Below are 19,143 nucleotides of genomic sequence, written 5' to 3'. Positions count from 1 at the left end.
CGTAAAGAAATAGTTGTTTCGTAGTCTAACTGCGAAACACATATCTCCAACGCAGCGCTAACATGAATCTTTACAAACGTAGAACAAGGCATACGTAACGCATCATCTATCTCCCACACAACGATTACATCGATCAGTACAAATATACAATAATTCGCATCCCTACTGGCAACATTCGGTATCAAAGACACATTTATCTAACTTGGAACGAAAAGAAGATGAAGCTACTGACACTGTCCCGAAACGGACGAGATCGCGATCTCTCGAAAGAACTAACAAACCTACGCGACGTACCCCCGTACACGAGATAACCCCGAGGTTCAACGGAAAGCCCAAGAATTGGCCGTAACTGGATTCCTGTTTCGCCGTTCGAAACTTACACGAGTCGCGGTCGATGGCGCCGACAGATGATGCCAGTGATCCACTAGTAATTCAGCCGTGGATCCAGCACATAGGCCAGCAACTTGACACACTCCAACTGAACAAGTGGAACCCGGGGAGGGACCGCTGAACAGGATTACGAAGGCAAGAGGCCCCAACTGAACAGTGGGGTCCACTCACAGGGAGGGACCGCTGAACAGGATTACCAAGGCACGAGGCCCCAACTGAACAGTGGGGTACACTCCCGCGGGGCCGAACAGGATTACGGAGGACGTGAAATTGGTGGTCTCTGATCGAGTACCCAAGTACCAATCGGACAGGACTGCAGATCCACGAGTGAATCCCCAACAGATTAGCAAGCATCACCGGCACGACGACAACTCCCGTGATCCGATGCAAACGTTGAGCAGTCACCAAGACAGAGCTGTCCTTGGGCGACTTACGAATCCGAAGAGTTGTCTAGAGCACATTGACCCGCACGCACCCGAAATACACGCGAGCGAGTACGCCACGCGACAGTTTGAAAGAACTGACTGATCGCGAACCGATATATCGTGGGAACAATTTTTCCAGTATGGTAAGCGAGGGGATCAAGAGAGACGAGATATTTATTTGTCGTTCCAAGATAGATAAGTATCTTTGTACAGAATGAGCTTACAATGTACATAACATAGGTATCTATCTTATGATTAATTAAAGCTTATACGCTCGCATCCCACGGTGTCCTGCGATGTCCCACGATGTCCCACGTTGCCCACGCGGGAGGGTATCAGTCCAGTTTAGATCACCAAAACTATTTTGGGTGATCAAGACCAAACTATATTCAAGTAGTTTTTAGCTTGATATCGTTTTCGAATAATAATACTAATATTCGAAATAGTACTTGGTGTATTATTATTTGGAAAACGATACCAATTACCGGGACCCACCACGAGGAGGTAACTACGCTCGGGTCCCATTTACATATGAGTTTTTACGCATTGGAAGCAGAGATGTAAAATTATTTTATAATAAAGCGACATTGTAGCGGCGGCATTGTTTTGTCCGGAGTTTATTTGTTTTTAAATTACTTGTAATCTAACGGTTTTGGTACTCCGAGGCAAAACAACAACACTATTTGAAATGTCCTATGACTCATGTGCAGCTACAGATAAGATGTCGTTGCCTTCGGTTAAACTACACTTGCTTCCTTGATTCCATGAATATGGTGTTGTTTTCTTGGTTTTTAGCAGACATGGAAAATTACATCTTAAAATTACACTCTGCGTTACCACTGCTTTTATACAAAATAGTGAAATGAGAAATTAAGTACTGTATTTAAAATTAAAAAATAATGCTATATAGAAATAAAATAACAATCCAGGGACCTGAAAGATTTCGTTAATAAAATAATACAATATAAATCATTAATTCACTCACATTGATGGTACTGATTTAAATCAATGAATGTAGGGTTGCTTCCGATTAATGGTACAACTGTTATAAATTAAGAGCACAATTACTTTGAATTAATGGGAGAATATGGTTATAAATTATTGGTATAGTTGTTAAGAATTAATGGAGGAATTGTTTTAGATTAATGGCTTAAATATTATAAACTAATGGCTTAGATGATATAAATTAATAGTTTAAATATTGTAAATTAGTGGCTTAGATGTTGTAAATTAATAGGTTAAATGTTATAATTTAATGGCTTAGATGATATAAATTAATAGTTTAAATGTTATAAATTAATGGCTAAATGTATAAAATAACAGTTCAAAAGTTAGAAATTAATGGCTTAAATGTTATAATTTAATAGCTTAAATGTTATAAATTAATAGCTTAAATGTATAAAATAACACTTTAAATGTTGTAAATTAATGGCTTAGATGTTGTTAATTAATAGCTTAAATGTTATAAAATAATAACTTAAATGTATAAAACAACAGTTTAAATGTTGTAAATTAGTGGCTCAGATGTTGTCAATTAATTGCTTAAATGTTAGAAATTAATGGCTTAAATGTTAGAAATTAATAGTTTAAATGTTATAAATTATTTGCTTAAATGTTATAAATTAATGGCTTAGATGTATAAAATAACACTTTAAATGCTGTAAATTAATGGTTTAAATGTTATAAATTAACAGTTTAAATGTTATAAATTAATAGCTTGAATGTTATAATTTAATGGCTTAGATGATATAAATTAATAGTTTAAATGTTATAAATTAATGGCTAAATGTATAAAATAACAGTTCAAAAGTTAGAAATTAATGGCTTAAATGTTATAAATTAATAGCATAAATGTTATAAATTAATAGTTTAGACGTTATAAATTAATTCCATAAATGTTATAAATTAATGGCTTGAATGTTATAAATTAATAGCTTAAGTGTTGTAAATTAATGGTTTAGACGTTATAAATTACTAGTTACAATGTTGTTGTTTGATATTTTTTCTTACTTACCTGATATTTATGTTCTTCTTCGATGTTCACTCTCCGGAATTTCAGGCACAAAAGAACTCGCGCGCGACTTCCGTGTTCCTTATATAACTTAACAAGGCGTCGGTTTGTTAATCAAACGGTAACGATTTTTTGACATAGCAGGAGACGGTTTTTCCATTGTAACAAAATCAAATTGAACGATTTCTTAATTTTTATCGTAAATTGGCATCTTTTACGATTTAATACGATATCCATTTTTATCATTTTAATAGTTTCTACAAACTAAGACTATATTCACACCTACATGATACTAGTTTTCGACTATCGATTAGTTTGGACAAAAAGGGAAAAGAGCCTAAGTGCAGTCGATGACGTTACTGTGAAATAAGTTAAGCTATTAAATAATCAGACAGATATAATTCATATTAAGCGTTATATTACATTATCGATATTCGTTCATTTACTCGTGCTAATTAAAAAATAAAACGTTCTTTTTTCTTGAGTAACACCTACATCACTGTTTGCGATATTTAAGATTCTTATTTAATGCTTATTTAGAAGTCAGGTACCTTTTTAATTCTTCACAAGTTAAACGATTAAATTTACTCGTTATAGTTGTAACATAAAATGGCTTTATTTCTTCAATACCGCCTGCATCGCTGTACGTGATACAGTTATTAATTATGTAGCAAGTAATATGATCTAATTGGTTGTAATCGCGGTTACGTATTTCTTCGTTAAATCTATCGATGTATTGGGCTATTAGCGCGAGACTTACTGATTCCTCGAGGAATGGTTTGATTCTTATAAATTAATGTTTTAAATGTGCCAATTATTGTTTCAATTGTTATAAATTAATAGTTTAATCGTCGTTAATTATTTGCTTAAATGTTATAAATTAATAGCTTAAGTGTTATAAATTAATAGTTTGAGTGTTAGGAATTAATGGTATAAATGTAAAAATTAATAGCTTAAATGTTATGAATTTGTGACTTATTGTTGTAAATTCATGACGTAAATATTGTAAATTAATGGCTTAAATGTTATAAATTAATAGTGCAGTCCAGTGTAGATCATCCAAAATGATCTTAGGGGCTTTTGTTGATCCAAACTGGACTGTTGCGTAGTTCTTGGCTTGGTATCGTTTTCCAAAGATTAATCGACTGATTAATTTTTGGAAAACGATGCCAATTACCAGGTCTCACCACGAGGAGGTGACTACGCACGAGACCCGCCCATGGGTTATTTAACACTACACATCGATCTCGACATTCAACCTATTGGCAGAATGTCCAGTTTTGACACTACTTGACCATGGGCCTGCGTAAAGAAATAGTTGTTTCGTAGTCTAACTGCGAAACACATATCTCCAACGCAGCGCTAACATGAATCTTTACTAACGTAGAACAAGGCATACGTAACGCATCATCTATCTCCCACACAACGATTACATCGATCAGTACAAATAAACAATAATTCGCATCCCTACTGGCAACATTCGGTATCAAAGACACATTTATCTAACTTGGAGCGAAAAGAAGAAGATGAAGCTACTGACACTGTCCCGAAACGGACGAGATCGCGATCTCTCGAAAGAACTAACAAACCTACGCGACGTACCCCCGTCCACGAGATAACCCCGAGGTTCAACGGAAAGCCCAAGAATTGGCCGTAACTCGATTCCTGTTCCGCCGTTCGAAACTTACACGAGTCGCGGTCGATGGCGCCGACAGATGATGCCAGTGATCCACTAGTAATTCAGCCGTGGATCCAGCACATAGGCCAGCAACTTGACACACTCCAACTGAACAAGTGGAACCCGGGGAGGGACCGCTGAACAGGATTACGAAGGCAAGAGGCCCCAACTGAACAGTGGGGTCCACTCACAGGGAGGGACCGCTGAACAGGATTACCAAGGCACGAGGCCCCAACTGAACAGTGGGGTCCACTCACGGGGAGGGACCGCTGAACAGGATTACGAAGGCAATACCTCAACTGAACAGTGGGGTCCACTCCCGCGGGGCCGAACAGGATTACGGAGGACGTGAAATTGCTGGTCCCTGACCGAGTACCGAAGTACCAATCGGACAGGACTGCAGATCCACGACTGAATCCCCAACAGATTAGCAAGCATCACCGGCACGACGACAACTCCCGTGATCCGATGCAAACGTTGAGCAGTCACCAAGACAGAGCTGTCCTTGGGCGACTTACGAATCCGAAGAGTTGTCTAGAGCACATTGACCCGCACGCACCCGAAATACACGCGAGCGAGTACGCCACGCGACAGTTTGAAAGAACTGAGTGATCGCGAACCGATATATCGTGGGAACAATTTTTCCTGTATGGAAAGCGACGGGATCAAGAGAGACGAGATCTTTATTTGTCGTTCCAAGATAGATAAGTATCTTTGTACAGAATGAGCTTACAATGTACATAACATAGGTATCTATCTTATGATTAATTAAAGCTAATACGCTCGCATCCCACGGTGTCCTGCGATGTCCCACGATGTCCCACGTTGCCCCCGCGGGGGGGTATTAGTCCAGTTTAGATCACCAAAACTATTTTGGGTGATCAAGACCAGACTATATTCAAGTAGTTTTTAGCTTGATATCGTTTTCGAATAATAATACTAATATTCGAAATAGTACTTGGTGTATTATTATTTGGAAAACGATACCAATTACCGGGACCCACCACGAGGAGGTAACTACGCTCGGGTCCCATTTACATATGAGTTTTTACGCATTGGAAGCAGAGATGTAAAATTATTTTATAATAAAGCGACATTGTAGCGGCGGCATTGTTTTGTCCGGAGTTTATTTGTTTTTAAATTACTTGTAATCTAACGGTTTTGGTACTCCGAGGCAAAACAACAACACTATTTGAAATGTCCTATGACTCATGTGCAGCTACAGATAAGATGTCGTTGCCTTCGGTTAAACTACACTTGCTTCCTAGATTCCATGAATATGGTGTTGTTTCCTTGGTTTTTAGCAGACATGGAAAATTACATCTTAAAATTACACTCTGCGTTACCACTGCTTTTATACAAAATAGTGAAATGAGAAATTAAGTACTGTATTTAAAATTAAAAAATAATGCTATATAGAAATAAAATTGCAATCCAGGGGCCTGAAAGATTTCGTTAATAAAATAATACAATATAAATCATTAATTCACTCACATTGATGGTACTGATTTAAATCAATGAATGTAGAGTTGCTTCCGATTAATGGTACAACTGTTATAAATTAAGAGCACAATTACTTTGAATTAATGGGAGAATATGGTTATAAATTATTGGTATAGTTGTTAAGAATTAATGGAGGAATTGTTTTAGATTAATGGCTTAAATATTATAAATTAATGGCTTAGATGATATAAATTAATAGTTTAAATATTGTAAATTAGTGGCTTAGATGTTGTAAATTAATAGCTTAAATGTTATAATTTAATGGCTTAGATGATATAAATTAATTGTTTAAATGTTATAAATTATTGGCAAAATGTATAAAATAACAGTTCAAAGGTTAGAAATTAATGGCTTAAATGTTATAAATTAATAGCTTAAATGTTATAAATTAATGGCTTAAATGTTATAAATTAATGGCTTAAATGTATAAAATAACACATTAAATGCTGTAAATTAATGGTTTAAATGTTATAAATTAACAGTTTAAATGTTATAAATTAATAGCCTGAATGTTATAATTTAATGGCTTAGATGATATAAATTAATAGTTTAAATGTTATAAATTAATGGCTAAATGTATAAAATAACAGTTCAAAAGTTAGAAATTAATGGCTTAAATGTTATAAATTAATTGCTTAAATGTTATAAATTAATGGCTTAAATGTATAAAATAACACTTTAAATGCTGTAAATTAATGGTTTAAATGTTATAAATTAACAGTTTAAATGTTATAAATTAATAGATTGAATGTTATAATTTAATGGCTTAGATGATATAAATTAATAGTTTAAATGTTATAAATTAATGGCTAAATGTATAAAATAACAGTTCAAAAGTTAGAAATTAATGGCTTAAATGTTATAAATTAATAGCATAAATGTTATAAATTAATAGTTTAGACGTTATAAATTAATTCCTTAAATGTTATAAATTAATGGCTTGAATGGTATAAATTAATAGCTTAAGTGTTGTAAATTAATGGTTTAGACGTTATAAATTACTAGTTACAATGTTGTTGTTTGATATTTTTTCTTACTTACCTGATATTTATGTTCTTCTTCGATGTTCACTCTCCGGAATTTCAGGCACAAAAGAGCTCGCCCGCGACTTCCGTGTTCCTTATATAACTTAACAAGGCGTCGGTTTGTTAATCAAACGGTAACGATTTTTTGACATAGCAGGAGACGGTTTTTCCATTGTAACAAAATCAAATTGAATGATTTCTTAATTTTTATCGTAAATTGGCATCTTTTACGATTTAATACGATATCCATTTTTATCATTTTAATAGTTTCTGTTAATTCGGCCAATCGCGGGGAGACGCAATCGCGAGGAGAGACGTCAACGGGAGTCGTAAATTCCCGTTACGATTATACTAATCGACACCACGAGTTGATCGATCCCCTGATTTCCGTTAAGATAATAGGGGTGATTAAGTTTATATAACACTGTGATTCACAGAATTATAAAATATATATTTCCAACACTTAAACTACACTGTTGAGTAGATAAAAATCGTCAATAACAACTTGTCGCACGAATATGAGATAGACAGGAATGATAGAGCAAGGTTCGTACAGTCGAATTTCGTATGTTAGTGGACGGGAGAGTTAGATGCTACACGTCGACGTTGTTTTTCTACTACTAATTGTCGCCCTTAGGCTAGCGCGGAAGAAAGCTCGGTGTGGGTGTGCCCTTTGCATGAAGGACGCGGATTCGTTATTCACGCTGTTCATCAGGAAAAGTGAGGGCAACGATCCGCGATGTCGATTGGCTGTGACCCATGCTGAAACCTGAAGGAGTGAGTCGGAGTCCTCCTACCGACGTGGTTCATACATGACCTTGCACATGGGAAAACTCAGCCTGTTCTGTTAGACAGATGTTTGTTTTTTCCTAATGGGCGCGTACCCGCTTTCTCCGTATTTTTGATTGCGCCTAATAAACCCAAGGACCTCTCTAAAAACCAGATGTGTGTCGCAAATATTTCTAGCCTTAAGAAAGCCCCCCGGACGACGGATGGAATGCAGATACATGTGTACACAATGCGAGAGAAAGTTATGGTTGGTCCTCAGGTTTATTGAGGGTCGAAGTGACGTTACGCAGGCCGTCGGCTGGCCGGTCGCGAGAGATGCAGCGCAGATGTTTTAGGCGACGTAACATCCTCCCCCCGTTGAGAGGGTACCGATCAAAAGTTCTGGTAGGTAGAGTTACTTGGAGCTGCCGCCCAACTCTTTGTTGATTGCTGATTGTCCGTGGTCTGCTGGATGGGATCACCTCGATCCGCGAGGCTCGTTGTCGTGTGGATTGTGATTGTCTGGATGAGGCCGTCTTCGCCCGAATGTATTCGATGATACGGCCGAGAGGCCGTTGCGTTGAGGATATGTTGTCTTCCTTGCGTTCTGGATCGTCGTGGTCCTCGGCATTGCCTAGATAGTTTCTGTTGAAGTTCACGAACCAGGACGTGTCGTGAAACGGCTCGGCCCATGAAGTGTCGTGGAACACCTCGTCCCAGGAGGTGTCGTTATATATCTCTCCGATTTCACAACGGAAAGTGAAATTCCCATGTAGATGCGTTGTGGAGACGTGAAGAAGATCTATGGTTGATTGGGGAACAGGGCTCCCCCCGCTGACCCATTCGTGTCGCGCCTTCTTGATGATGCTTGATGGTTGGACCGGCGTGGTCCAATTATCCCCTAAAAACAAAATCGGAGGCATCTTACCTTTCGCTTGGTTAGGTTCGGATCTGCAGAGGGAAGATTTTGCATCTCGCTCCACGATGCTCGTCTCCGCAGGGGTTGTTGCCGTCCGTAGATGCTGTAGCTGCCAGGGAAGATTGATGGCCAGGCCTAAAGCTTGTTGCGTTGATAGCATGTTGTCCACCTCGTAGTCTGGATCATTGTCGTCCTCGTTTTTTCCAAGACATTTCCAGTTGATATTCACGATCCAAGGATTGTCGTGAATCACCTCGGTCCTGGAAGTTTCGTGGGACATCTCGTCCCAGGAGGTATCAGGTAACGCTTCGATCCAGGAGGTACCGTTGAAAAGACCTCTATTGATGCTTGGTATAGATTCTAGATTGGCTTCGATATCCTTGACGGGATTTGACCCGCTACTCTCGTCGTTTTGAATTACAGTTGCAGGGCATCGCCCATCCTGTAACAGCTTCGGAAAGAATGTTTGCGACATCTTGTCGCCTGGTGAGGTTTTCTCTCTCTGTTGATCCAGAGAATCGTGAAGTGTTGTCTTCAGGACGCGTGTAGGCGATGAGGTGCGAGTTTCACGCAATGTGCCGCGCGGATTAGGCGATGAGATCCGCGTGTCAGGCGACGATATCGACGTTGGATTCGACGCGTTGTTTTCTGCCGGCGGAGTATGGCCGCTGTTGTCCTGGACGGGATTGAGTTCCTTCTGGTCCAGAGTATCTTGAGCGGTTTGCTGATTCAAGGCGTTTTGTGTCGTTGAATCAGATTGTTGTGATGCTGACGATGTGAACGTGGTCGTCGTCAGGTCGCGTATGGGGGACACGTTGTGAGTATCACGCGATGAGCTCCGCATGTCAGGCGACGGTATCGGCGCTAGGTTCGACGCGATATTCTCCGTCGGCTGGCGTTTCACGCATGAATCGCGTGCTTTTAATGTCGAAGGGGTTGTTGATGGTAGTAGGTCAAAGAGGTCCAGGATCCGTACGTCAATCTTAAGATGCTCTCGCAATAAAGAGTCTGCATGAGCAATTTCCCCCTCATTTAACGCTTCCAGCTCGTCCTGAACCTCGATTATCTTCCTCCAATTCTCGTCGAAGAAGTTACGGCATGCTATGAGGGAGTTCTTTTCTACCCGTCCAGACGCTTCATATTCGTCGAGTTGACGCTTCGTGGTCGCGAGTCGGCGGACTAAGATGCTTCGTCTCCGCCGCAGTGTGCTGATCGGTTCAGCGTGGGCCATATTTGAGTTTAATGGCAGGAACGAGTTTACCTTAATCAAATGGACGTTGATCTAGGAATCGGTAGCTACTCGTTACAGTGCGGTGTGGGCTCGCGTATGTGCTGAGCGAGGAAGGAGTTCCTTTCCGATGGCAGCTCCTTTGGCTAGTTGCCTAAGTCGTTGGAATGTGGATTTCACGCGACACTGTATAGTCACTGGTCAATGCACTTTTTAATGGCGCAAAATCCGGCTCGAAGGACCATGTTATTTCGACCAATCGCGGGGAGACGCAATCGCGAGGAGAGACGTCAACGGGAGTCGTAAATTCCCGTTACGATTATACTAATCGACACCACGAGTTGATCGATCCCCTGATTTCCGTTAAGATAATAGGGGTGATTAAGTTTATATAACACTGTGATTCACAGAATTATAAAATATATATTTCCAACACTTAAACTACACTGTTGAGTAGATACAAATCGTCGATAACACCTTGTCGCACGAATATGAGATAGATATGACTAATAGAGCAAGGTTCGTACAATCGAATTTCGTATGTTAGTGGACGTAGCACTAGAGGATACTTGATAGACACTAGATTTTGATGTTAGACTTCGACGTTGTCGTATGTAGAAGAAGTAAGTTGACTTGACCCTCCTGATGTAGCAGGAGAAGTCTGCGACTTGACTCTCCGAGAGTCGTAGGAGAAGTGACGAGTAGGAAACCTTCGACCAACGTGGTTCGTGAGTGACCTTGTGCATGGGAAAACCCAGCCTGTTCTATTAGACAGATGTTCGATTTTTCCTAATGGGCGCGTACCCGCTTTCTCCGTGTTTTTAATTGCGCCTAATAAACCCAAGGACCTCTCTAAAAACCAGATGTGCGTCGCAAATATTTCTAGCCTTAAGAAAGCTTTCAGGACGACGGATGGAATGCAGATACATGTGTACACAATGCGAGAGAAAGTTATGGTTGGTCCTCAGGTTTATTGAGGGTCGAAGTGACGTTACGCAGGCCGTCGGCTGGCCGGTCGCGAGAGCTGCAGCGCAGATGTTTTAGGCGACGTAACAGAGATGTAAAATTATTTTATAATAAAGCGACATTGTAGCGGCGGCATTGTTTTGTCCGGAGTTTATTTGTTTTTAAATTACTTGTAATCTAACGGTTTTGGTACTCCGAGGCAAAACAACAACACTATTTGAAATGTCCTATGACTCATGTGCAGCTACAGATAAGATGTCGTTGCCTTCGGTTAAACTACACTTGCTTCCTTGATTCCATGAATATGGTGTTGTTTCCTTGGTTTTTAGCAGACATGGAAAATTACATCTTAAAATTACACTCTGCGTTACCACTGCTTTTATACAAAATAGTGAAATGAGAAATTAAGTACTGTATTTAAAATTAAAAAGTAATTCTATATAGAAATAAAATAGCAATCCAGGGACCTGAAAGATTTCGTTAATAAAATAATACAATATAAATCATTAATTCACTCACATTGATGGTACTGATTTAAATCAATGAATGTAGAGTTGCTTCCGATTAATGGTACAACTGTTATAAATTAAGAGCACAATTACTTTGAATTAATGGGAGAATATGGTTATAAATTATTGGTATAGTTGTTAAGAATTAATGGAGGAATTGTTTTAGATTAATGGCTTAAATATTATAAATTAATGGCTTAGATGATATAAATTAATAGTTTAAATATTGTAAATTAGTGGCTTAGATGTTGTAAATTAATAGCTTAAATGTTATAATTTAATGGCTTAGATGATATAAATTAATAGTTTAAATGTTATAAATTATTGGCAAAATGTATAAAATAACAGTTCAAAAGTTAGAAATTAATGGCTTAAATGTTATAAATTAATAGCTTAAATGTTATAAATTAATGGCTTAAATGTATAAAATAACACATTAAATGCTGTAAATTAATGGTTTAAATGTTATAAATTAACAGTTTAAATGTTATAAATTAATAGCTTGAATGTTATAATTTAATGGCTTAGATGATATAAATTAATAGTTTAAATGTTATAAATTAATGGCTAAATGTATAAAATAACAGTTCAAAAGTTAGAAATTAATGGCTTAAATGTTATAAATTAATAGCATAAATGTTATAAATTAATAGTTTAGACGTTATAAATTAATTCCTTAAATGTTATAAATTAATGGCTTGAATGTTATAAATTAATAGCTTAAGTGTTGTAAATTAATGATTTAGACGTTATAAATTACTAGTTACAATGTTGTTGTTTGATATTTTTTCTTACTTACCTGATATTTATGTTCTTCTTCGATGTTCACTCTCCGGAATTTCAGGCACAAAAGAGCTCGCGCGCGATCTCCGTGTTCCTTATATAACATAACAAGGCGTCGGTTTGTTAATCAAACGGTAACGATTTTTTGACATAGCAGGAGACGGTTTTTCCATTGTAACAAAATCAAATTGAACGATTTCTTAATTTTTATCGTAAATTGGCATCTTTTACGATTTAATACGATATCCATTTTTATCATTTTAATAGTTTCTACAAACTAAGACTATATTCACACCTACATGATACTAGTTTTCGACTATCGATTAGTTTGGACAAAAAGGGAAAAGAGCCTAAGTGCAGTCGATGACGTTACTGTGAAATAAGTTAAGCTATTAAATAATCAGACAGATATAATTCATATTAAGCGTTATATTACATTATCGATATTCGTTCATTTACTCGTGCTAATTAAAAAATAAAACGTTCTTTTTTCTTGAGTAACACCTACATCACTGTTTGCGATATTTAAGATTCTTATTTAATGCTTATTTAGAAGTCAGGTACCTTTTTAATTCTTCACAAGTTAAACGATTAAATTTACTCGTTATAGTTGTAACATAAAATGGCTTTATTTCTTCAATACCGCCTGCATCGCTGTACGTGATACAGTTATTAATTATGTAGCAAGTAATATGATCTAATTGGTTGTAATCGCGGTTACGTATTTCTTCGTTAAATCTATCGATGTATTGGGCTATTAGCGCGAGACTTACTGATTCCTCGAGGAATGGTTTGATTCTTATAAATTAATGTTTTAAATGTGCCAATTATTGTTTCAATTGTTATAAATTAATAGTTTAATCGTCGTTAATTATTTGCTTAAATGTTATAAATTAATAGCTTAAGTGTTATAAATTAATAGTTTGAGTGTTAGGAATTAATGGTATAAATGTAAAAATTAATAGCTTAAATGTTATGAATTTGTGACTTATTGTTGTAAATTCATGACGTAAATATTGTAAATTAATGGCTTAAATGTTATAAATTAATAGTGCAGTCCAGTGTAGATCATCCAAAATGATCTTGGGGGCTTTTGGTGATCCAAACTGGACTATTGCGTAGTTCTTGGCTTGGTATCGATTTCCAAAGATTAATCGACTGATTAATTTTTGGAAAACGATGCCAATTACCAGGTCTCACCACGAGGAGGTGACTACGCACGAGACCCGCCCATGGGTTATTTAACACTACACATCGATCTCGACATTCAACCTATTGGCAGAATGTCCAGTTTTGACACTACTTGACCATGGGCCTGCGTAAAGAAATAGTTGTTTCGTAGTCTAACTGCGAAACACATATCTCCAACGCAGCGCTAACATGAATCTTTACTAACGTAGAACAAGGCATACGTAACGCATCATCTATCTCCCACACAACGATTACATCGATCAGTACAAATAAACAATAATTCGCATCCCTACTGGCAACATTCGGTATCAAAGACACATTTATCTAACTTGGAGCGAAAAGAAGAAGATGAAGCTACTGACACTGTCCCGAAACGGACGAGATCGCGATCTCTCGAAAGAACTAACAAACCTACGCGACGTACCCCCGTCCACGAGATAACCCCGAGGTTCAACGGAAAGCCCAAGAATTGGCCGTAACTCGATTCCTGTTCCGCCGTTCGAAACTTACACGAGTCGCGGTCGATGGCGCCGACAGATGATGCCAGTGATCCACTAGTAATTCAGCCGTGGATCCAGCACATAGGCCAGCAACTTGACACACTCCAACTGAACAAGTGGAACCCGGGGAGGGACCGCTGAACAGGATTACGAAGGCAAGAGGCCCCAACTGAACAGTGGGGTCCACTCACAGGGAGGGACCGCTGAACAGGATTACCAAGGCACGAGGCCCCAACTGAACAGTGGGGTCCACTCACGGGGAGGGACCGCTGAACAGGATTACGAAGGCAATACCTCAACTGAACAGTGGGGTCCACTCCCGCGGGGCCGAACAGGATTACGGAGGACGTGAAATTGCTGGTCCCTGACCGAGTACCGAAGTACCAATCGGACAGGACTGCAGATCCACGACTGAATCCCCAACAGATTAGCAAGCATCACCGGCACGACGACAACTCCCGTGATCCGATGCAAACGTTGAGCAGTCACCAAGACAGAGCTGTCCTTGGGCGACTTACGAATCCGAAGAGTTGTCTAGAGCACATTGACCCGCACGCACCCGAAATACACGCGAGCGAGTACGCCACGCGACAGTTTGAAAGAACTGAGTGATCGCGAACCGATATATCGTGGGAACAATTTTTCCTGTATGGAAAGCGACGGGATCAAGAGAGACGAGATCTTTATTTGTCGTTCCAAGATAGATAAGTATCTTTGTACAGAATGAGCTTACAATGTACATAACATAGGTATCTATCTTATGATTAATTAAAGCTAATACGCTCGCATCCCACGGTGTCCTGCGATGTCCCACGATGTCCCACGTTGCCCCCGCGGGGGGGTATTAGTCCAGTTTAGATCACCAAAACTATTTTGGGTGATCAAGACCACACTATATTCAAGTAGTTTTTAGCTTGATATCGTTTTCGAATAATAATACTAATATTCGAAATAGTACTTGGTGTATTATTATTTGGAAAACGATACCAATTACCGGGACCCACCACGAGGAGGTAACTACGCTCGGGTCCCATTTACATATGAGTTTTTACGCATTGGAAGCAGAGATGTAAAATTATTTTATAATAAAGCGACATTGTAGCGGCGGCATTGTTTTGTCCGGAGTTTATTTGTTTTTAAATTACTTGTAATCTAACGGTTTTGGTACTCCGAGGCAAAACAACAACACTATTTGAAATGTCCTATGACTCATGTGCAGCTACAGATAAGATGTCGTTGCCTTCGGTTAAACTACACTTGCTTCCTAGATTCCATGAATATGGTGTTGTTTCCTTGGTTTTTAGCAGACATGGAAAATTACATCTTAAAATTACACTCTGCGTTACCACTGCTTTTATACAAAATAGTGAAATGAGAAATTAAGTACTGTATTTAAAATTAAAAAATAATGCTATATAGAAATAAAATTGCAATCCAGGGGCCTGAAAGATTTCGTTAATAAAATAATACAATATAAATCATTAATTCACTCACATTGATGGTACTGATTTAAATCAATGAATGTAGAGTTGCTTCCGATTAATGGTACAACTGTTATAAATTAAGAGCACAATTACTTTGAATTAATGGGAGAATATGGTTATAAATTATTGGTATAGTTGTTAAGAATTAATGGAGGAATTGTTTTAGATTAATGGCTTAAATATTATAAATTAATGGCTTAGATGATATAAATTAATAGTTTAAATATTGTAAATTAGTGGCTTAGATGTTGTAAATTAATAGCTTAAATGTTATAATTTAATGGCTTAGATGATATAAATTAATTGTTTAAATGTTATAAATTATTGGCAAAATGTATAAAATAACAGTTCAAAAGTTAGAAATTAATGGCTTAAATGTTATAAATTAATAGCTTAAATGTTATAAATTAATGGCTTAAATGTATAAAATAACACATTAAATGCTGTAAATTAATGGTTTAAATGTTATAAATTAACAGTTTAAATGTTATAAATTAATAGCTTGAATGTTATAATTTAATGGCTTAGATGATATAAATTAATAGTTTAAATGTTATAAATTAATGGCTAAATGTATAAAATAACAGTTCAAAAGTTAGAAATTAATGGCTTAAATGTTATAAATTAATAGCATAAATGTTATAAATTAATAGTTTAGACGTTATAAATTAATTCCTTAAATGTTATAAATTAATGGCTTGAATGTTATAAATTAATAGCTTAAGTGTTGTAAATTAATGATTTAGACGTTATAAATTACTAGTTACAATGTTGTTGTTTGATATTTTTTCTTACTTACCTGATATTTATGTTCTTCTTCGATGTTCACTCTCCGGAATTTCAGGCACAAAAGAGCTCGCGCGCGATCTCCGTGTTCCTTATATAACATAACAAGGCGTCGGTTTGTTAATCAAACGGTAACGATTTTTTGACATAGCAGGAGACGGTTTTTCCATTGTAACAAAATCAAATTGAACGATTTCTTAATTTTTATCGTAAATTGGCATCTTTTACGATTTAATACGATATCCATTTTTATCATTTTAATAGTTTCTACAAACTAAGACTATATTCACACCTACATGATACTAGTTTTCGACTATCGATTAGTTTGGACAAAAAGGGAAAAGAGCCTAAGTGCAGTCGATGACGTTACTGTGAAATAAGTTAAGCTATTAAATAATCAGACAGATATAATTCATATTAAGCGTTATATTACATTATCGATATTCGTTCATTTACTCGTGCTAATTAAAAAATAAAACGTTCTTTTTTCTTGAGTAACACCTACATCACTGTTTGCGATATTTAAGATTCTTATTTAATGCTTATTTAGAAGTCAGGTACCTTTTTAATTCTTCACAAGTTAAACGATTAAATTTACTCGTTATAGTTGTAACATAAAATGGCTTTATTTCTTCAATACCGCCTGCATCGCTGTACGTGATACAGTTATTAATTATGTAGCAAGTAATATGATCTAATTGGTTGTAATCGCGGTTACGTATTTCTTCGTTAAATCTATCGATGTATTGGGCTATTAGCGCGAGACTTACTGATTCCTCGAGGAATGGTTTGATTCTTATAAATTAATGTTTTAAATGTGCCAATTATTGTTTCAATTGTTATAAATTAATAGTTTAATCGTCGTTAATTATTTGCTTAAATGTTATAAATTAATAGCTTAAGTGTTATAAATTAATAGTTTGAGTGTTAGGAATTAATGGTATAAATGTAAAAATTAATAGCTTAAATGTTATGAATTTGTGACTTATTGTTGTAAATTCATGACGTAAATATTGTAAATTAATGGCTTAAATGTTATAAATTAATAGTGCAGTCCAGTGTAGATCATCCAAAATGATCTTGGGGGCTTTTGGTGATCCAAACTGGACTATTGCGTAGTTCTTGGCTTGGTATCGATTTCCAAAGATTAATCGACTGATTAATTTTTGGAAAACGATGCCAATTACCAGGTCTCACCACGAGGAGGTGACTACGCACGAGACCCGCCCATGGGTTATTTAACACTACACATCGATCTCGACATTCAACCTATTGGCAGAATGTCCAGTTTTGACACTACTTGACCATGGGCCTGCGTAAAGAAATAGTTGTTTCGTAGTCTAACTGCGAAACACATATCTCCAACGCAGCGCTAACATGAATCTTTACTAACGTAGAACAAGGCATACGTAACGCATCATCTATCTCCCACACAACGATTACATCGATCAGTACAAATAAACAATAATTCGCATCCCTACTGGCAACATTCGGTATCAAAGACACATTTATCTAACTTGGAGCGAAAAGAAGAAGATGAAGCTACTGACACTGTCCCGAAACGGACGAGATCGCGATCTCTCGAAAGAACTAACAAACCTACGCGACGTACCCCCGTCCACGAGATAACCCCGAGGTTCAACGGAAAGCCCAAGAATTGGCCGTAACTCGATTCCTGTTCCGCCGTTCGAAACTTACACGAGTCGCGGTCGATGGCGCCGACAGATGATGCCAGTGATCCACTAGTAATTCAGCCGTGGATCCAGCACATAGGCCAGCAACTTGACACACTCCAACTGAACAAGTGGAACCCGGGGAGGGACCGCTGAACAGGATTACGAAGGCAAGAGGCCCCAACTGAACAGTGGGGTCCACTCACAGGGAGGGACCGCTGAACAGGATTACCAAGGCACGAGGCCCCAACTGAACAGTGGGGTCCACTCACGGGGAGGGACCGCTGAACAGGATTACGAAGGCAATACCTCAACTGAACAGTGGGGTCCACTCCCGCGGGGCCGAACAGGATTACGGAGGACGTGAAATTGCTGGTCCCTGACCGAGTACCGAAGTACCAATCGGACAGGACTGCAGATCCACGACTGAATCCCCAACAGATTAGCAAGCATCACCGGCACGACGACAACTCCCGTGATCCGATGCAAACGTTGAGCAGTCACCAAGACAGAGCTGTCCTTGGGCGACTTACGAATCCGAAGAGTTGTCTAGAGCACATTGACCCGCACGCACCCGAAATACACGCGAGCGAGTACGCCACGCGACAGTTTGAAAGAACTGAGTGATCGCGAACCGATATATCGTGGGAACAATTTTTCCTGTATGGAAAGCGACGGGATCAAGAGAGACGAGATCTTTATTTGTCGTTCCAAGATAGATAAGTATCTTTGTACAGAATGAGCTTACAATGTACATAACATAGGTATCTATCTTATGATTAATTAAAGCTAATACGCTCGCATCCCACGGTGTCCTGCGATGTCCCACGATGTCCCACGTTGCCCCCGCGGGGGGGTATTAGTCCAGTTTAGATCACCAAAACTATTTTGGGTGATCAAGACCACACTATATTCAAGTAGTTTTTAGCTTGATATCGTTTTCGAATAATAATACTAATATTCGAAATAGTACTTGGTGTATTATTATTTGGAAAACGATACCAATTACCGGGACCCACCACGAGGAGGTAACTACGCTCGGGTCCCATTTACATATGAGTTTTTACGCATTGGAAGCAGAGATGTAAAATTATTTTATAATAAAGCGACATTGTAGCGGCGGCATTGTTTTGTCCGGAGTTTATTTGTTTTTAAATTACTTGTAATCTAACGGTTTTGGTACTCCGAGGCAAAACAACAACACTATTTGAAATGTCCTATGACTCATGTGCAGCTACAGATAAGATGTCGTTGCCTTCGGTTAAACTACACTTGCTTCCTAGATTCCATGAATATGGTGTTGT

The sequence above is a fragment of the Bombus flavifrons genome, chromosome 16 (genome assembly GCF_040668555.2).
Source record: "Bombus flavifrons isolate JBK064 chromosome 16, iyBomFlav1_principal, whole genome shotgun sequence".
Classification (NCBI taxonomy): domain Eukaryota; kingdom Metazoa; phylum Arthropoda; class Insecta; order Hymenoptera; family Apidae; genus Bombus; species Bombus flavifrons.
Note: the sequence above shows the minus strand (reverse complement) of the source record.